The following is a 21,711-nucleotide window of genomic DNA, read 5'->3' on the forward strand; positions in this document are numbered from 1 at the left end:
TTAAAAAGCCATTTTTATTTTTCCTTTCACTATCCCTAATATTTAACTATATTGTACTTTAAAACCCTATATGGTATTTTCAAAGTTATTTTATAATATTTATGTGCCACCCCAGAGTTCTTAAGCTATATGCACATTAAAGGTAACTGATAAAATATCTATTAATCAGATCTGTAGTCTTCCTTGTAAAGGATTTTTTTCTGGAATCTTGTTGGATGCATGGAGGAGGTTGCTTAGGTGCTAAGGGAACAGAGATATCAAAATGCTGCCTCCTTCACTCTCTTACTGCTGTTGTCATCTTCCTTGGTCCATAATGGCTGATGTTGGATCCATAGCGATATCTATCATTTTTTTAAAGGAAGAAAAGCTGTATAGGAACTGGAAAATCCAGGAATAATTGATTCCAATAAAGATACGTACATATTCCAGAACTGCCTATTTAGATTGTACTTCCTTCCCTTCAATTCTTTACTTTATTTTGTTCTTTAAAAATACTTATCTACCACCATTCAGTGCTGTTCCTTCCAGTATTACAGCATTCTGAAGCACTGAAATATGTTTCTGATTATACTGAAGATTTATACAATCATAACCATTCTTGGAACTTTTATTTTCATTTAAAATATTTTAATATTCCCTATGTTTTATATAATAGGTAGGACATATTTAGGTGATACACAGCAGTGGACTTAAAAAAAAACAACATAAAATCTCAAATACTGCTCCATAAAACTATGTCAGCTCCACCCATATACAATCTTAATATCAAGTACAGCATATTTCTGAATGCTTTTTCCACATTGGCTAACTGGGGCAGAGAATTATTGAAATAATTTATCACTGACTTCATTAAAAGATTAAAATTAACTCCTAAGGAATGGAATGTCTAAATATACATGTCTTCATATTATGTGACAGTGATGCAGCAAGCAACACTAGCTTGTTTATTACCTGTCCTGCCAAGATGGCTCTACTAGACTAATGTATATGTATATACACTTTGGCAAGGGATGAGGAGGCGAAAACTGAGGGTGTGTCAAGTCTTTGACACAATACAAGAGAATAACTAAAAACAAAATAGGTAGGTTCCTAAGGTGTTTCTTCACTATAGAGTTGTCTAGCAAGGATAGAAGTTGTAGGGCAACCTGTTGGGGAAGGCTGAACAAATGTTTACAAATGAATGAGAAAGTGTTAAAAGAATAAGGCAGAAACCTTAAGACAGTTTTTTATAATAAAGCTGTTGGAGTTTTTCCTCCCATAGTGGTGTACTGGGAATAACTGATGTCTTTCAACATTAAACAAATGTCATTTGCATGCGTGCTGTATTTGACCACCTAGAATGGAGGATAGAGGAATGGAATTCACACAATGCATTCAAGGTTCATAGGTCTATATAAACAAGTCTTATATGTTGGATTCTAAAGTGATGAAAGAAACTTGTCAAAAGGGTGGATAAAATTAAAACCAGTATCAAAAGAAAAAGAAATGTTTGGAATTTTACTTAAGATGCCTGAGCGGGGAAGGGAGAGAAGGAACAATAGAAAGTTAAACTAAGCGGGGGGGGAATGTAATAAAAGGAAAAGGTCTGTAGTCTGATGCTAGGAATAGGCCTTTTAGCACAGTAAAATTACCGTTCTTGGTAAATGAAGAAAGCCAGAACAATTGTGACCAAGGCAACTGTGGAAAAAAAAAAAAATATGGGTCTCTATCAAAGTCCATCTATCCTTAAAGGGAAACCAGGTTGATGAAAACATAAATAGGCACTTCATTTTTTACAAAGAAAAGATATCCATGTTTCATTAAATGAGATAGGAAGGATGAAAGCCTACACTAAAAAGGGCAGGCAGAATTTTAACACTTGTGATTTATCAGGAAGTAGAAATACTGCTTGCTTCTTTGTTAGGTATCTAATCCACCAACAAAGGACATTCTCTGGGCATGATTGTGTAATAGAAGAAAACCCACAATAAAATCCAAAATGATAAAGCAAATTCTTCCTCTAGTTTGCTGTCATGGTTAGAGAGAATTCTACCAGACATCTGCACAAACTGGGGAAGCCAGGTATGCATGGTAAACCTCCATTGCATATCAACAGGTCACAAATTTATAATTATCCAGTTACAGGCATATAGGTGAACATATGGTAATAAGGGTTAACATTCATTCTCAACATTGTATGTACCCAGGTTCTGAAGCTTCAGTGTCTTACAATATACCTGTTTAATTAAAACAATCCTGAATTCTCATTATCTCAGTGTCAGATAAAATAAGTTGCAATTATGTATTGTGATCATATTTCTCATCATGTTATCATGATATTCTCCATACTTTTTAAGGCCTTATTCATTTGTTTTACACTAGTTCTCCCTGTCCCTGCATTTTATGCATCTCAGGGCAGAAAGTCTTGTTTGCCAGAGCTCATGTGACATGAGTTTTATAAGGACAAATTACAGGTAATCCTCAGGTTACATCCAGTCGTTCAGTGACTATTCAAAGTTATGATGGCATTGAAAAGAATGAACTAACAACTGGTCCTCGCACTTACAACCACTGCAGCATCCCTGTGGTTGGTCACATGATCAAAATTTGGGCATTTGGTGACTGGCCCACATTTATGACTGTCACAGCATCCCTCAGTCATATTTTCCTCCCCTGTGCAAACTGCTTCCACTTCAGCTCCCCCAATCACCTATCTCCTCCTATCTCTGTCCTTTTGGCCACCCTGCACAGCATGGCCAAGATGAAGAGCCACTGTATTCTGCTGCCTACCTGCTGCCACTGCCCCCAGCTGCTGCCGCCCCCAGCTGACCATCATATTCTTTATATTACCTTCCCTCCGCTGGGCTTGCCACTACCGCCCAGCCTCAAGCCCCATGGTGTGGGGGCTCTGCAGCCATGCTGTGCAGGGGGCCCTCACCCCTCACCACCACCTCCCCAGCAGCCGGGCACCTGGCAGGCCTGCCCTGCTTCAGCAGTCTCAGCCCATTGCAGAAATGTCCCCGCCTCACTGCCTGTTAGGAGGATTGCCATGGTTGGCAATGGTACACAGTGTGGAGGACTTCCCTTTAGGGTGGCGTTCTCCAGATGGCTACCTCCTTTGTGCGGGGTGGCAGAGGAACTTGTTTGTGTGGGGCAGGAATGTGTGGAGCATGCAAAGCCCACGTGGCTGGTGGTTGGCTGAAACTGCTGAAGTGGGTCAGGCCCACCAGGAGCCCAGCGGCTGGGGAAGCAGCAGCAGCAGAGGTGAGCCCAGTGCTGAAAGAGTCCCCGTGCCATGGGGCTTGAGACCAGCCAGCATAAAAAAAAAAAAAAATCCTGCCAGTTTTCTAGAGAATTCCAAGCAGCTTATTACAAATATCTGCTAATTATAACATGAAATAACAGAAAAATACATTTTACAGTAGGTACAGGGAGTGGGAATCTAGATTAGGATTGTACAACTGTAACTCACAATAAAAACAATCTTCAAAACAATCTTTCCCTCTTATCAAAGTCCTAATTCACTGTAGGAGGGAAACTGCTATGGGTTTTGAGGATGGCATTGATAGCTGCTTCTCTTCCTTGTAGCTACTTCTCTCCCTTGATAAATAATGGTTTTAGAGAGAGTTTTTTCATCATTATCATGGCAGGAGATGAATGAGCTAATCCCCCATTCACTATAGTTGCTGATCAGACCATCATCCAAAGCTGTTTACAGCTGCATGTCATTCATGTAAAATGCAGATATATCATATGTTGTTTAATTTGAACCTAACATTCTCCAAGAATCTCTTATGCAACTTTGGTTTTGTTGGTGGTTGCTTCCAACACTTTGTGACCTGACGGACATATTTTCTTTTTTGCAAGCGTATGCATGTGTCCTCAGTAATAGTATCTAACTACCTTATTTTCTGTCGGCCTCTTTTTTTATTGCCTTTGATTTTTCCAGGTACCAGGGTCTCTCTTTTGACTTTCTCTTCACAATTATGTGTTCAAAATATTTAAGCTGAAGTTTTAATATTAGTGTTTTCAGTGAGGAACATTGAATTATTCGTTCTTCTTGTGGTACAAGGAGTTCTTAATAATTTTCTCCAGCGCTACAGTTTAAAGGCTTCAATTTTTCTTTGTTCAACCTTGCTGATGATCCAGCTTTCACAGCCATATCCAACAAATGGGGAAACCATAGCCTAGACAATATGTATCAATGTTGTCAGTGTGATGTCTCTGAACTTTAATATTTTGTCTGGATCCATCATAGTCTTTCTTCCTGCAATAGATTGCAGCTACAGTGGGGCAAAAAAGTATTTAGTCAGCCACCAATTGTGCAAGTTCTCCCACTTAAAAAGATGAGAGAGGCCTGTAATTTTCATCATAGGTATACCTCAACTATGAGAGACAAAATGGGGAAAAAAATCCAGAAAATCACATTGTCTGATTTTTAAAGAAGTTATTTGCAAATCATGGTGGAAAATAAGTATTTGGTCGATATCAAAAGTTCATCTTGTGAGAAGGCAGGGAGAAGTGAGGGCCTCAAACGAACCATGTTTGCTAGGGGAGAGCGCTGTGCACCATGGGGCAGCCTTGGGGGGACGGCAGGAGGGAGGATGGGCAGAAGGCACACTCGCATCAGAGTGGAGAGGGGCGGCAGGAGGGAGGAAAGACTGCAGGCAAGAGGCACGTTCGCACCAGAGTGAAGAGAAACGGCAGGGGGCGGCTGTCGGGTCAAGTGGGGATTGGAATGTGTATTGCGCTGATTGGATTCGGAAAGTGGAATGTCTGTGGTTTTGCGGTTAATTAGCGGCGCTCCGGGGCGGTAAAAAAGGTGAGATTGTGAGCCAAGCCCTCGTAGGAGGGGGAGGACAGATAGGGGGTATAAAAACCTGTCAGACCTTGCTTTGGGGTTCCTCCATTGCTGCGGGAGGGACCCACCTTTGCAAACGTGCCCAATAAAAACTTCTGTCTACTGGATAACCGAACCCGTGTCTGTCGTTTTCTGACAAAATTGGCGAGCCAGCCAGGAGTCCTCGACGTGGACCGGACTGTGGGGAACCGGTGAGTAATCGGCCGTAACACCCCGTTGAGGTGTCTCCCGTTTTCCCCGGAGTCGGGTCCAGGACGGGACTCCAATCGCCAGTCAGACAGAAGTAAAGAGGAAGTCGGCCGACGAGGGGACCTCCGGGAGGTCTGGTGAGTACAGCCTACCCATAATCTCGGGGAGATTAGCGTGGTTACGAGGCGTTGGACGCCGCAAGGGGACAGAAGAGTCCGGGACCTTCTGTAAGGTGGGAAACGTAGTCAGGAAGGATGGGTAAGGCGCAGAGTAAGAGTGTAAGGCCAGGGGCCAGTGGGAAAAACGCAGTAGGGGAATCCCCATGGATTCTCCATTAGGACAATTGTTGCAACAATGGGAGACACCCTGGTTGTGTCCATTCACCAGGGGTCTGGAAAAACCGACCATGATAACTTTGTGCACTAAAGAATGGCCAAAATATCCACTAGTGGACCCCGAATTCCCCTACCATTGGGATACTCTTGGAATCCCCAGTAATTACTGGGTGACCCAACTAAAAAACTACATTGTGGAGCATAAAATGTTAACACAGGAACCCTATGTGGAAGTCTGGTTCCATGTTCATTGGGAGGGGCCTCGACCCAAGTTAGCCAAAATTTTTGTCCAAAAAGAACAGGAGGATGAGGAGGAGGACCTCTGGCTGACTAGACCTCAATGGGGGCCGCCACCTCCTCCTCCTCCTCCTCTTCCTACCGCTCCCCCTCCGGCGCCCCCACCCTATCCCGGGCTGCGGAAAGAGCTGGACCAGCTGAACCAAGACATTCAGAACTTGCCCTTTAGTCTAAGGTCGGCCAGTGCCTTCCCCGTCCGGGAAGTCCCGAACGGAACGAACGCACAGGGGGTGACCGTCACCAGTTACGTAACAGTTCCCATCAAACCCAGTGAGTTGAGGGAATTAAAAAGGACCCTCCCTCGTATGCAAGAGAATGCCCATACCGCCGCCGAACAATTGGAACTTTTTCTCGGCCCGGTGGAATACTCCTGGGGGAACTGAATTACATTTTAGCCCACCTCTATACGCCAGAAGAGAGGGGCCAGATTCGGCGAGCTGCGCTCGGGGCTTGGGAGCGAAGGAATGCAAATGTCCCAAATGCCCCGGCCGCAGATACTAAATTCCCTCTGGCAGACCCAAATTGGGATCCCAATAATGCCGCACACCGGCAGAACATGAGAGACATGAAAGAGATGATTTTGGAGGGCATCCGAACAGCAGTGCCCCAGGGGAAGAATTTGACCAAGGCTTTTGAGGTAACCCAGGGGAAGGATGAATCGCCCGGAGATTTTTGTGAGAGGATCCGAGTTGGCCTGACCAAATTCTCGGGCGTGACTCCGGACACCCCAGCCTTTGAGACCTTGTTAAAAATGCAGTTCGTCACCAAAGCATGGCCAGACATTCAGAAGAAGATACAAAAACGGGAGGGTTGGACTGAACAGGGGATAGGGGAACTCCTAAGGATTGCTCAACAGACCTATGTGGGGAGGGAGGAGGCGAAGACCAGGCAGAAAACTCAAATGATGATGGCAGCCGTTCAGGCGGCGGCCAAGAATGAGACGAAGGGGGAGGGACTGAGGGAGGCGCGACCTTCTCCCCATCTGGTCCGGGGACCTTGGCCCCGGAGAGGTGGCGTCGACCCCAGAAGGGAGAGGTGGACTGGGGATAGGCAAGGTTGTTTCCGCTGCGGGCGAGTAGGACACTTTGCTCGGGACTGCCAGGTGGATCGCCCCACGGGTGAGAGGAGTTTCCCCCTGTACAACTAGGGGGGTCATGGTTCCCCAACCGGGACCCACGGGGAACCCTTGGTAAACATCACGGTGGGTCCCACCGGCGAGGAACGGCAGTTCCTCGTGGATACCGGAGCCTCTCGAACATCGTTGTGCCAACCGATCCCAGGGATTGCGAAATCCCGGGGCGCGTCGGTATCGGTGATGGGGGTGGGAGGTTCTCCGGTCAAGGCAGACGTACTGGAGGGAGTGAGACTGGAGTGGAATGGGAAGGAGGTAACTGCAGATGTGTTACTGATCCCACAGGCAGGGGTGAACTTGCTGGGAAGGGATCTAATGGGTAGTCTAGGAGTGGAGTTGTGGAATGTGGAACAGGCAGAAAGGATGTGTTTGTTGCGGGAGGCGGACGTGGAGGTTGTGAACCCTGAGGTATGGGCAGGAGAAGGGGGCGGGTCGGTTCCGCATTGCCCCAATTAGCATCCCCTTGAAACCGGGGTGACTGGTTTGCGGCAAGCCCAATACCCGCTGTCCCGGGATGGGAGGCGTGGGCTGAAGCCCATCATAGATGGGCTGAGGCGGCAAGGGCTGTTGGAACCGGCTATGTCCCCCTTCAACTCCCCTATCTTAGCTGTGAAGAAGAAGGACAATAGTTACAGGCTGGTGCAGGATCTGAGGAGGGTCAACGATTTGGTCTTGGCCCGGACCCCGGTAGTGCCTGACCCCTACACTTTGATGGGGAAGATCCCTCCCGGGGATCGGTGGTTCACGGTGATAGACTTGAAGGATGCTTTTTGGTCATGCCCTCTGGCAGAAGAAAGTAGGGATCTGTTCGCTTTTGAGTGGGAAGATCCGGAGACTGGGAGGAAGCAACAACTGAGATGGACGGTGCTGCCCCAGGGGTACACCGAGAGCCCCCTCTTGTTTGGACAGGCATTGGAAGAGAAACTCCAGGGGTTCCGGGCCCCTGGGGGTTCTCGGGTGCTGCAGTATGTGGATGATTTGTTGGTATCTGGAGAGAAGGAAGTAAAGGTGAGAGAAGACTCAGTGGCTTTATTGAACTGGTTGGCTGAAGAAGGATTGAAGGTGTCAAAAGGGAAGGTCCAATTTGTGGAAAGGGAGGTCAAGTATTTAGGACATGTACTCCGGAAGGGCGAGAAGTTGATTGATCCTTCTCGGATACAGGGGATAATGCAGTTGAAGCCCCCTCATACTAAAACGGAGGTGCGGCGGTTTCTGGGTCTAGTAGGATATTGCAGGCTATGGATAGATGAGTACATGAGCAAGGCTCAGTTTCTGTATGAGAAGTTGAAAGGATCATCTGACAGGGTAGAATGGACAGACAGGGACACAGAGAAGTGGGGGAATTACGAAGGAGCCTGGTGACGGCCCCGGCTCTGGCTCTACCGAACTTGGCCCTCCCCTTTCACCTATACGTTACAGCCCATGGGGGAACTGCCATTGGAGTACTGACTCAGAGACGGGCTGGGAAATATCAACCAGTGGCCTTCCTGAGCAAAGCCCTAGAACCAGTGGTGAGGGGATGGCCGACTTGTGTGCAGGCAGTGGCTGCCGCTGCTGTGCTAGTGACAGAAGGGAAAAAACTCACTTTTGGGAGCCCCGTGATTGTCCATTCACCCCATCAGATCTTAAGTGTGCTTAGTCAGCAGGCGGCTGCTTGGATGACAGAAGGGAGGATGTTGAAATATGAGACAGTTCTCCGGATAAGTCCTGATGTGGTGGTAGGAACAGACAGGAATTTGAACCCAGCGGAGTTTCTTGCGGGGGAGCGGAAAGAATGGGAGCCGGCGGAGCACGAGTGCTCCACCCTGTTGCAGCTGCAAACAAAGACCCGGGAGGACCTGCAGGAGGTCCCGCTGGAGGAGGGTGAGGTCTGGTTCGTGGATGGGTCTAGTCGAGTAGAGCAGGGACAAAGGAAGTCAGGGTACGCGATAGTGACTGCGGAGGGAGAGACAATAGAGAAGGGGGCACTACCAGCGGACTGGTCGGCTCAGCTGTGTGAAGTGCACGCTTTGAAACGGGCACTAGAGTTGGGAAAGGGAGTGTCCCTCACCGTCTACACAGACTCGCGATACGCCTGGGGAGTAGTGCACACTTTCGGGAAAATTTGGCTGGAACGGGGTTTACTCACAACTGCTGGGAAGGAGGTGAAAGCTCGGCAACTGATAGAGGGGATGATGGAAGCTCTTCAAGAACCCGACAGGATTGCAGTGGTGCATATAATGGGACATCAGAAGGGGGACTCGATGGAGGCAAGAGGGAACCGACTTGCTGATCGAGTAGCAAAGGAGGCAGCGGAGGGTGTCCCCATTGCCATCATGATTGCAATCCCCCAGATAGAAGAACCTCCGGCTTGGACGCCGGGGAAGTTGGACGAGGTGCTGCTGGAAAGGGAAGGTTGCAGGGAGGAAGCAGGTCGTTGGGTTACAATTGAGGGGACCCCAGTAGTGAGCCGTGCTGACATGAGGGGGATGTTGGAGAAACTGCACGAAGGGTCTCACTGGGGGTGCAGGCTTTGATAGATACTGTAAAGCCGTGGTACTGGAGCCTGGGGATGTGGACAGAGGCGCAGGCTGTGTGCTGGAAATGCCTGATTTGTCAGAAAACCAATCGCAAAGCCATGAGGAGAAGGGAGAGGGGAGGAAGGCCCTTGGCAATATGGCCCTTTCAGCGAGTCCAGGTGGACTTTACGGAACTCCCTCCTGTGGCTGGGTTGAAGTACCTGTTGGTACTCAAAGATCACCTCACTGGCTGGGTGGAAGCGGTGCCCAGCCGGAGGGCGACTGCACAGGTAGTAGCAAAAGTTCTCCTGGAACAGATCGTCCCCCGGTATGGGATAGTAGAGAGTCTGGATTCTGACAGGGGGACCCACTTCACCCACAAGGTGCTGCAGGAGGTCATGCAAAGCCTGGGGGTTCGATGGGAACTCCACACCCCTTGGCATCCTGAATCCAGTGGGAAAGTGGAAAGAGCTAACGGGGTATTGAAGCAACATCTCACCAAACTGGGATTGGAAACAGGGCTACCTTGGACAAAGACACTTCCGGTTGCCCTGCTTCGAATGCGGACAGCCCCTCGCAAGGATGTGGGGGTCTCCCCATTCGAGCTGATGATGGGAAGACCTTTCCTGGCTCCAATGGGAGAGCCTATCCCCGAGCTAAAGGATGCCTTCCTGAGAAAGTATCTCCTGGTACTGTCACAATCTCTCTTATCTTTAAGAAAACAGGGACTCCTCGCTCAGCGGCCCCCCTTGCTGGAAGACCAACACCCCCACAAGCCAGGGGATTGGGTCCTGATAAAGACGTGGAAGGATGAGAAACTGAAGCCGTCTTGGGAGGGACCATACCAAGTTCTCCTGACAACTGAATCGGCGGTTCGAACCCGACAGGGGGGTTGGACCCACTACCATCGGGTTAAGCGAGCTCCCGACCCCCGACCGTGGACTGCCCAACCAGGAGACGGACTCAAAGTAAAACTTAAAAGGAACTGAACTAAGGCAGGGGAGGAGATGAACAACATGAAGGCTTGCATCCAGGTTATTCTATTATGTCACTGCTTAGATGCTCTACAGCACAGCTCTAACAACAATTTTTTTGTAGAATTGGCACAGACAGCTTTGAACAGCACAACTTTTTGTGTGGGGCAACTCTTGACTGTGAAGGGTGTCACCTCCACCTGTTTCTTTGGAATGCCCATCAGCTTGGAAGCATTGAAGAATGTTACTCAGATAGCGAATATTGATATCACTGGGGATGATCCCCCGTGGGGGGGGATGTTCTATCATTTTGGGTCTTCTCCCACTCCAAGACCCTGGACTAATCAAAGGCAAATAGCTCTAAATCTCTTGGGGATAACCAATGCAACTCAATGTGTATATTTCAACAATACCCAGAACCGTACCCACCCACTGCCCTCAAAAGGTCCTGCTTTCACTTGTGGAGGGATCTATAATATCCCTTACGCCTCAACCCCTCTATACCTACCTAAAGGTTTCTTTTTGTTATGTGGACATGAAGCTTACACCTATGTTCCAGCCTATAGTTCAGGGGGCCCTTGTGCCATAGGGCGCCTGACCTCTCTATATGCCCTGCCTCCAATACAAGCACACCCATCAAAAGAAAAAAGAAACTGCCATCTGATTGTGAGAGTGATGTGACACTCTTGTCTGAAACAGAAGCCATGGCTCTGGCCCTCTCCTTAGTAGGGGTTCCTGCACTAAGTGGAAGGGCTTACCTGGACCTAAGGAAGGTGGCCTGCCTCCTGGCTAAAAGTGTCAACCTTACATCCTCTCTCATTGCAGCCCTCACTGAAGAAGTCACTGAGATCAGGAGGGCGGTCATTCAAAATCGGATAGCTATAGACTATCTCCTATTAAGGGCAGGACAAGGCTGTGAATCTTTTCAAGGTCTTTGTTGCTTTAACCTAACCAACAATGAGAATTATATTGAAGCAAAACTAGCCAAGTTGAAGACCTTAGCCTCTCGCATATCCGAGGATCTAGAGGGATGGAATTGGTCGTGGCTCACTAGTTGGTTACCTAACTTTGCTTGGTTAAAACAACTTTTTGTACTAGCCATTGGTTTCATTGCCTTACTGGTCCTAGTATGTTGCTTAATGCAATGTCTCCCTGCTTGTGGGAATTACCTGTCCCAGTGTGTGAAGCCCCGGGTCCGGGATGAGGGAGCAATCCTGTTAGCCAGGTTTGAGGCCCAACAGAGGCGTGAAAAGAAAAAGGGGGGATTGTGAGAAGGCAGGGAGAAGTGAGGGCCTTAAACGAACCATGTTTGCTAGGGGAGAGCGCTGTGCACCATGGGGCAGCCTTGGGGGGACGGCAGGAGGGAGGATGGGCAGAAGGCACACTCGCATCAGAGTGGAGAGGGGCGGCAGGAGGGAGGAAAGACTGCAGGCAAGAGGCACGTTCGCACCAGAGTGAAGAGAAACGGCAGGGGGCGGCTGTCGGGTCAAGTGGGGATTGGAATGTGTATTGCGCTGATTGGATTCGGAAAGTGGAATGTCTGCGGTTTTGCGGTTAATTAGCGGCGCTCCGGGGCGGTAAAAAAGGTGAGATTGTGAGCCAAGCCCTCGTAGGAGGGGGAGGACAGATAGGGGGTATAAAAACCTGTCAGACCTTGCTTCGGGGTTCCTCCATTGCTGCGGGAGGGACCCACCTTTGCAAACGTGCCCAATAAAAACTTCTGTCTACTGGATAACCGAACCCGTGTCTGTCGTTTTCTGACAATCTCAATATTTTGTTATATATCCTTTGTTGGCAATGACAGAGGTCAAACGTTTTCTGTAAGTCTTCACAAGGTTTTCACACACTGTTGCTGGTATTTTGGCCCATTCCTCCATGCAGATCTCCTCTAGAGCAGTGATGTTTTGGGGCTGTCGCTGGGCAACACGGACTTTCAACTCCCTCCAAAGGTTTTCCATGGGGTTGAGATCTGGAAACTGGCTAGGCCACTCCAGGACCTTGAAATGCTTCTTACGAAGCCACTCCTTCGTTGCCCGGGCGGTGTGTTTGGGATCATTGTCATGCTGAAAGACCCAGCCACGTTTCATCTTCAATGCCCTTGCTGATGGAAGGAGGTGTTCACTCAAAATCTCACGATACAAGATTCATTCTTTCCTTTACACAGATCAGTCGTCCTGGTCCCTTTGCAGAAAAACAGCCCCAAAGCATGATGTTTCCACCCCCATGCTTCACAGTAGGTATGGTGTTCTTTGGATGCAACTCAGCATTCTCTCTCCTCCAAACACAACAAGTTGAATTTAGACCAAAACATTCTACTTTGGTTTCATCTGACCATATGACATTCTCCCAATCCTCTTCTGGATCATCCAAATGCTCTCTAGCAAACTTCAGACAGGCCCAGACATGTACTGGCTTAAGCAGGGGGACACAGCTGGCACTGCAGGATTTGAGTCCCTGGCAGCATAGTGTGTTACTGATGGTAGCCTTTGTTACTTTGGTCCCAGCTCTCTGCAGGTCATTCACTAGGTCCTCCCATGTGGTTCTGGGATTTTTGCTCACCATTCTTGTGATCATTTTGACCCCACAGGGTGAGATCTTACATGGAGCCCCAGATCGAGGGAGATTATCAGTGGTCTTGTATGTCTTCCATTTTCTAATTATTGCTCCCACAGTTGATTTCTTCACACCAAGCTGCTTGCCTATTGCAGATTCAGTCTTCCCAGCCTGGTGCAGGTCTACAATTTTGTTTCTGGTGTCCTTCACCAGCTCTTTGGTCTTGGCCATAGTGGAGTTTGGAGTGTGACTGTTTGAGGTTGTGGACAGGTGTCTTTTATACTGATAACAAAGTCAAACAGGTGCCATTACTACAGGTAACAAGTGGAGGACAGAGGAGCCTCTTAAAGAAGTAGTTACAGGTCTGTGAGAGCCAGACATCTTGCTTGTTTGTAGGTGAGCAAATACTTATTTTCCACCATGATTTGCAAATAACTTCTTTAAAAATCAGACAATGTGATTTTCTGGATTTTTTCTCCATTTTGCCTCTCATAGTTGAGGTATACCTATGATGAAAATTACAGGCCTCTCTCATCTTTTTAAGTGGGAGAACTTGCACAATTGGTGGCTGACTAAATACTTTTTTGCCCCACTGTATATGTCTACAAACCTGATGTTTCTGTTTTTTCCCACATGATGGCAGTGTAAGATCTGAACTTTCAGCCTTGGCATTTGAGTATCTTTTGCAAGTTTCTTGTATTAATGTAGTAAGCCTGCAAAATACATACAGTGATAAAAAGTTTAGCCTCAGTAGGTAGACTCCAAATAAGATATGGCTATAACATGTCTCAGAATTACTGTATTCTCAAACATGAAAATGAATATGCTGTAATTACTACAGATATAAAATAATTTAAGGCTGCATTGCCTTAAGTTTGTCTGAGCTCTTATTTTTCTATTATTTTTGATATAAGGCTGAATGAACCATGTGCTTCACTTTTTATCCCAAATGTCTTGCTTTTAGAAATGTTTATGTATCAATGAGCAAAGTAGTGAACATGTTCCAATATAGTATACACCATGATCTGTTAGCAATGCCCCACTACGCTGTAAAATGGATGAAGAGGCTCTTCCCTATGTAAAGGAATAAATAGATACAAATCTGACATCAGAAATGATAATACCTATTGGGGAGACATTTAATTCCCCAGGACACTCTTGTCACTAACTTCCAGTTGATAAATCTTGGAAAAAGGATTAACTGATTGTCCTGTGAAATAATAAAGCTAGACTTCAGTAGAAGATTTAACACATTCTAGCACAATGAATTAAACAATAATTAAGTGTGTTACCACAGTACATATGTTAATGTGTATAAGAAGTCACACATAATTGCTGATTTGTTAAAGGTCACTGTAGATAGTTTGTCTCAGCAGGTTGGAGTATCTGGATAAACTTGTCTAGACTTGGAAAATAAACAGACATGGGCCTGGTCAGTACTTCGATGGCCACCAGGGAAGTCTAACACTTTAGGCTAGGCTAAGAGTGTGTGTGTGTGTGTGTGTGTGTATTAGAAGAAAGCAATGGGAAAGCAATGGGAAACCACTTCTGTACTGTAGTCCAAGAAAATTTCATGGATGAGGCCAGATAGTTTCTGGAGTTGAGTTTGACTCAAGGATCTTAATCTTGATAAGTAATTCTTATTCCATGTTTCTTTTTCTCTTAGAAATGTTTCCTAACAATAGATATATGTATATATAGAATAGAATAGAATAGAATAGAATAGAATAGAATAGAATAGAATAGAATAGAATAGAATACTTTATTGGCCAAATATGATTAGACATACAAGGAATTTGACTTCGATGCAAAGCTCTCTCAGTGTATTTGCATAGCATCAGGAATTAAAGAATAGTAAAAAAAAAAAAAAAGTAATAATGTTATATACTAAAACTATGCAGTCAGAAGAGAATTGGAGGAAGAATAATACTGCGGCTATTGACTAACATATATTCATTTTTAAAAGGAGAAGCTATTTTCCAATATATATTCAAATTTAACAGAACATTATCAGTCATGTCTTAGCAGTCATATCTTATCATGCAATGTCAATCAGTATGTCATATTGCATTAATTAGGTGTTCAGCAGAGCAATGGCATGAGGGAAAAAACTGTTCCGGTGTCTAGATGTTTTAACATATGGTGCTCTGTAGCGCCATCCTGAGGGAGGAAGTTGAAACAATTTATGTTCAGGATGAGAGGGATCTGCAGATATCTTCTCCGCCCTCCTTCTGACCCTCACAGTATACAGATCTTCTATAGAAGGCAAGCGGATTGCAATTATTCTTTCTGCAGACTTAACTATCCGTTGGAGTCCGTATCTGTCCTGTTTGGTTACGGAGTCAAACCAGATAGTTATAGAGGAACAGATAACAGACTCAATGGTTCCTCTATAAAACTGTACCAAAAGATTCTGAGGTAATTTAAACTTCCTAAGTTGACGCAGGAAGAACATCCTTTGCTGTGCCTTTTTGATGCTAGTTCTGATGTTAAGCATCCATTTCAGGTCTTGGGAGGTTATAGAACCCAGAACTTGAAGGACTCTACTACTGATACTGGGCTGTCAAGTATAGTAAGGAGAGGGGAATTAGAAGGGTTCTTCCTAAAATCCACAATCTTCTCCACAGTTTTGAGTGTATTCAGTTCCAAGTTGTTATGACCGCACCACAAGACCAGTTGTTGAATCTCCTGTCTATATGCTGACTCATCACCATTTCGAATGAGACCAATGACAGTTGTATCGTCTGCAGATTTCAGAACTTTAACAGAAGAGTCTTTTGAGGTGCAGTCATTGGTGTAGAGGGAGAAAAGCAACAGAGAGAGCACACATCCCTGAGGGGCGCCTATACTAATCAACCGGGTACTGGATATACTTTTGCCTAACCTCACGTGTTGCTTCCTATCTGTTAGAAAGCTGATTATCCACCTACAGGTATGGTCAGGCACAGTAAGCTGGATCAGTGTGTTGTAAAGGATTTCTGGAATAATAGTGTTAAATGCTGAGCTGAAGTCCACAAAAAGAACCCATGCAAAGGACTCAAATCTATATTCCATACATCTAACAAAGTATGCTGTTATCACAAAAACTATAATAAGCATAGTAGTTTTTCATTAAGTGTGGCTTCTCTCTCAAGGTGCCTGTCCAGTGGAATGGCCTCTGCTCTGAGGTTCAGATGGTCCAGACCCTGTTTGCCTTTTGGAAGGTGATGAAAACCTGCTCTTCCCTTAGGCTTTAGAGCTGAAAGTTAGCAGAGCCTAGTTTATACTTTTGCCCTGTGTTGACTGTGGAATTGATTATTTTTACATGGGGTCTTTTATTGTTCTTTTTACCTGTATGATTTTGTGTTTCTTTTTATGCTATGTTAGCTGCCAGAGCTATTTGAGTAAGATGGGCAACCATATAAATTTGCAGAATGAATGCCCGTATGAATGAATAAATACATTGTTATAAGACTACTAATACTACCGCATTGAAAATAATATACTGAATCCAAATTAGGGCGTCTTAATGTCATGAGCCTCAAATGTAATCATTTTGTCTTTCTCCTAAGTTTCTGATTTTCTTATAGTGTCAGGCAAGCTTTTTTCTTTCTTAATTTTTCTTGTGAAATGGCTACCTATTCAATTAGGTGGCAGCAGTTAGTCAGATTTGGATGATCCTGAAAAGTTCAGCAAGGTCAAATTGAGTTTGGTCAGGTGGTCTTGCTTACCGATCATTTGTTCAGCGACTGTTCTAAATTATGATGGTGCTGAAAAGATAACTTTATGACCCATTTACAACCATTTACAACTTTCACAGCATCCCTCAGTCAGATGGTTGCCATTACCGTCAGTACGCATTGTCCTGTGCCTGGCCTTTTCTTCCCCCCCCCCCTGCAGAGCAGAGAAATTGAAGAGAAAGGGATTTCAAGAGAGTAAGCTGTTTGCTCTGCTACACACTGAAAGCAATGTGATCTCACTGGCAGCAGGAAAGGCTTTTGATGTGTAGAAGTCAGAAAGCAGGCACTTGACCATTCCAAAGGGCGAGGGAGTGGTTAGGAGGCAAACAAAAACATGTGAAACTGACTAGTCTTGTCTCTTTCCAGCTGGAAAGCACAGTCACGATCGTGTGATTTCCCACTTAGTGACCACTTCGCTTAGCGACAGAGTTGTTGGTCCCTATTAGGGTCATTAAGCAAGGACTACGTGTACTTGGATGAGAGTACGTCATGGTCAGATCACGCCCTGGTGACCCTGAGTTTCTCTTATGCCACCCCCCTCCGCAGGGAGGCAGGACCCATACGATTGGTCTGCCCCTGGCGCCTGATGGACCCATCAGGGTTTCAGAGGGAGCTGGGGGATATTCCCGTGGACCTGCTGCACAGTCCAGCGGAGGCCCTGGGTGCTGCCTGGAATAGAGAGGTGGCTGGGGCCTTGGACAGGATCGAGGCTTTGTGACCTCTCTTGCCACGTCGGCCCCGACACTCCCTGTGGTTTACGGAGGAGTTGAGGGTGCTGAAGAGGGTTAAGAGACGTCTAGAGTGCCGCTGGAGGAAGACACGGACTGAATCCGACTGAACGCATGTTAGAGCTGCTATTAAGGCCTACATTGTGGCGATAAGGACAGTGAAGCGCCAATACTTCTCCGCCCTTATTGTGTCTGCAGAGTGCCGCCCGGCGGTCCTGTTTGGCATCACCAGGTCCCTCCTGGGTAAGGGGGATGCGGTGGTGCATTTGCAGGGCCGCACGGAGGAATTTGCAGAGCACCTGCGGGATAAAATCGCTCGGATTCATTCCAAGTTGGACTCCGAGTGTGGTGCAGGGTCTGGGGAGATACCGGGGGATCGTCCTTGCCCAGTTAATTGGGAACGGTTTGATCCTGTTGTTCCTGAGGAAGTGGACAGGATCCTTTGGTCTGTGAGGGCCATCACTTGTCATCTGGACCCATGCCCCTCCTGGCTGGTGAAAGCAGCTCGGGAGGGGACATGTGGTTGGATCCAGGCGATGGTTAAGGCATCCTTGCAGGAGGGAGTGTTTCCAGCACCCTTTAAAGAGGCGTTGGTGCACCCCCTCCTCAAGAGGCCTTCCCTGGATCCCACTGTATTGGACAATTTTCGTCCAGTCTCCCACCTCCCCTTCTTGGGGAAGGTGGTTGAGAAAGTGGTGGCTTCGCAGCTCCAAAGGGTCCTGGAGGAAACGGATTATCTGGACCCTTATCAGTCAGGTTTCAGGCCCGGCTATGGAACGGAAACGGCATTGGTCGCACTTATGGATGATCTCTGGCGGGAGCGGGATGGTGGTAGTGCGACCATCCTTGCTCTCCTTGATCTCTCAGCGGTGTTCGATACTGTCGACCACGGTATCCTATTGGGACGGCTCAGGGATATGGGGGTGGGTGGCACAGTTCTGTGCTGGTTCGCCTCCTTTCTCTGGGGCCGATCCCAATCGGTGGTGATAGGGAGCGAGAGGTCCCATCCTCGGCCCCTCCTTTGTGGGGTGCCGCAGGGTTTGGTTCTCTCTCTGCTCCTTTTCAACATCTATATGAAGCCGCTGGGTGAGATCATCCGTCATCATGGGATGAGGTATCATCAGTATGCTGATGATACTCAATTATACATTTCCATCCCTGGTGAGGTAAGTGATGTCGTTTCCGCCCTCTCGCGGTGCCCGGAGGCTGTGAGGGTCTGGATGGGGAACAACAGGCTCCGGCTGAACCCTGGAAAGATGGAGTGGCTGTGGGTTAATGGCTCCTCTGTATCCGGGATGTTGTCATCCTTGGTTCTGGATGGGGTAGCAGTGCGTAATTTGGGGGTCCTCCTGGACTCACGACTCCTGCTCGAAGAGCAGGTGGCAGCCGTGGCCAGGAGGGCTTTTGCACAGCTTTGGGATGTGCACCAGTTACGCCCTTTCCTGGATCGGGATGCCTTGCGGACAGTCACTCATGTTATCTTCTGCAGATAGACTACTGCAATGCGCTCTACATGGGGCTACCCTTGAAGAATATCCGGAAGCTTCAGCTGGTCCAGAATGTGGCCGCGCGAGCAATTTTTGGGGCTCGAAGAAGGACCCATATAACACCTCTGCTCCGTGAGCTGCATTGGGTACCAGTTTGCTTCCGGGTCCAATTCAAGGTGTTGGTTATCACCTTTAAAGCCCTACATGGCATGGGGCCAGGCTACCTGAAGGACCGCCTCGCCCCCACGATCTCTACCTGTCCTACCCGAACTCACAGAGAGGGCATGCTTCGGATCCCTGTAGTAAAAGAACTTCGATTGGCGGGGTCCAGAAGGTGGGCCTTCTCTGCTATGGCCCCCGCCCTTTGGAACATCTTGCCCCCGGAGGTGAGACAGACCCCCTCACTCCAGGCCTTTCGGAGGGACTTGAAGACCTGGCTCTGCCATCTGGCCTGGGGCAGGGAGGGAGGATATCAGAAGTGGGGTTGGCTGGCCCCTTAGTGGTATGTTGTGCCCCCAGCGGCCTCTTGGATTTTTTAGTTGTTTATTTTTCTAATGTTTGGTTTTATAACTTTTAATGGTATTTATGTTTTTTAGTGTGTTGTAAGCTGCCCAGAGTCCCCCATTGTGGGGAGATGGGCGGGGGCAAATTAAATAAATAAATAAATAAATAAATAAATGAAGGTAATGACAAACCACTTCCATATTGTTGTCCAGGAAATTATACAGATGTGTCCACAAATCAAGGGAAGTCAAACTGAACTCAAAAGAGACTTTACTTTTTAAAATACCACATATGCTACTAATAGGTATTGAAGAATCTGCTCATGATTTGTGGGGAGGGAGACATAGAACAGACCTTTGGAAATTGAAACAATATGGACTTCCAGAGAAGAAATGGTGAACTGAAGACGGCTCCACTAAAAGGTATCTTATCTTATGTGTTATAGGAATAAACATTGTTTGCAGTCATGCATATGCTATCTGTATATTTATAAATAAAGCAAATAATATATTAATTACATGTATATCTAGCTGTTAATTTGGTCAGCTCAGGGTTGTGTACATACCTAATGCTCCCACCTCCTATTTCCTCCACAAGAACACAATGAGGTGGGCTGGGCTGAAAGAGAGTGACTGGCCCAAAGTTACCCAGCCAGCTTTTGTGCCTAATGGAAGACTAGAACTCATAGTCTCTTGGTTTGTAGGGCAGGACTTCAGCCACTATACCAAACTGGCTTTTTTATGCATTGGACCTTAAGTACTCTCTCCTCTTAAATGTTGGATTTGAATTTCTGGATCCTTGCAACTTGGATCACTGCTCCAGGAATTTTTTCCCACTTACAAAAGTGGGGAGTTGTAGCAAAATACCTGAATATTGTAGAATGTTAAAAGTCCCACTCTGTGCTAAACAGAGAAAAATATTAGTGATTCATCTTGCTAGTCTTTTACAATCAAAACAATAAAGATGCTCTTCTTTGGCAACCTATAGAAAAGTACACTCAGCCCAGGGAATCTGTTGCAGAATAAATATGTGTCTGTCATATGAATCCTAAGAAATATTGGCCTAGTTCATCAGGGTGAATAGAAAGCAAACTAAATAAGAGGTTAGCACTGAGGGAGAAACATCGAGGGAAGATGATTTGTAGACATACAGAATAAGTTTTACAATCATAATACAGTGGTACCTCTAGTTACGAACTTAATCCGTTCCGTGACTCTGGTTGCAACTTGAGTTGGTCTCAAGTCGAGGTAAAGTTTCCCATAAGGTTCAATGTAAATACGGTTAATCCGTTCCGCCCTCTGAATTTGGTCGCACCACGAGGCAAATTTCCCCATAAGGTTCAATGTAAATACGGCTAATCCGCCCTCCGAATTTGGTCGCACCCCAAGGTAAATTTCCCTCATAAGATTCAATGTAAATACGGCTAAACAGTTCTGAAATATGCATTTTATTTTTAAACCTCAAAAACCTTCCAAACGCCACAAAAACCTCCCAACGCCACAAAACACACCACAAGCCTTACCGAACGTCTCCTTGCTACCACGATCTCGCCTACAGAAAGCCGCGACCGCGTGGCAGCAGGGAAAATGGCCGCAGATCCGGTTCGTAAGTAGAGGCGAGTTCGTAAGTAGAGGTAAATTTGGGAGCCGGACCTGGTCGTATCTCGAAAAATTCGTAAGTAGGGATGTTCGTAAGTAGAGGCACCACTGTACTTACTTTATCACCTTCTTACCATCCATCACAGTAGCACAGCCATTCCAAAATATATCAAAAAGTATATAGTATATTGCTAGTTTGTCAATTTGACAAGCACATCTGTTCCAGTGGTTTTTATCCTACACCATCAATAGTAAAAGCAAATATAATTAAAAGTGTGAAAAGCACCAATTCTCATACTATTGTTTATATAAAAATAATCTTTAAATATCCATTAGTATCTTTCTAAATTTCACTTCATTCTTCCTACAGTCTTCTAGATAATGGGAAAAATATGTTATCAGGAGAATAGACTGCAAAATCCAAGCATTTAATAATAGCTTAATAGCTTGGGACAAATTGAGGAACACGATCTGATATTATTAATGCTCTCACGGGCTTCTGAGTGGCTTTGGACAATGCTTTCCTGGAATAACTTTATAGCAGGGGAAGATCAACTTGACTGTTTTTTAGTAGTAATTTTATTAAAGATTATAATTACAACTGTAAAAACTAATGCAAACTAAAAAAAAGACAGAAGAATAAAAGGAGTAGAAGATGCAGAAAAGAAAGAAAAAGAGAAGAGTAAGAATAAAGAAAAAGAAAAGAAGTATATAAAGAAATGATTTCCCCCTTCATCACAAGTATAAATAATTTTAGTAACTTATCACCTCCTCTTAAAATTCAACAAATGATCTCTTCTTCCATATCCCATCTCTTATCTATAAAGAAATCCATAAAGTATCGTCATTTTAGTCCT

Source organism: Python bivittatus, unplaced genomic scaffold, assembly GCF_059951505.1.
Source record: "Python bivittatus isolate LINGU-HERP-01145 unplaced genomic scaffold, Pbiv_v1 ctg000840_np1212, whole genome shotgun sequence".
In the NCBI taxonomy this organism is placed as follows: Eukaryota; Metazoa; Chordata; class Lepidosauria; order Squamata; family Pythonidae; genus Python; species Python bivittatus.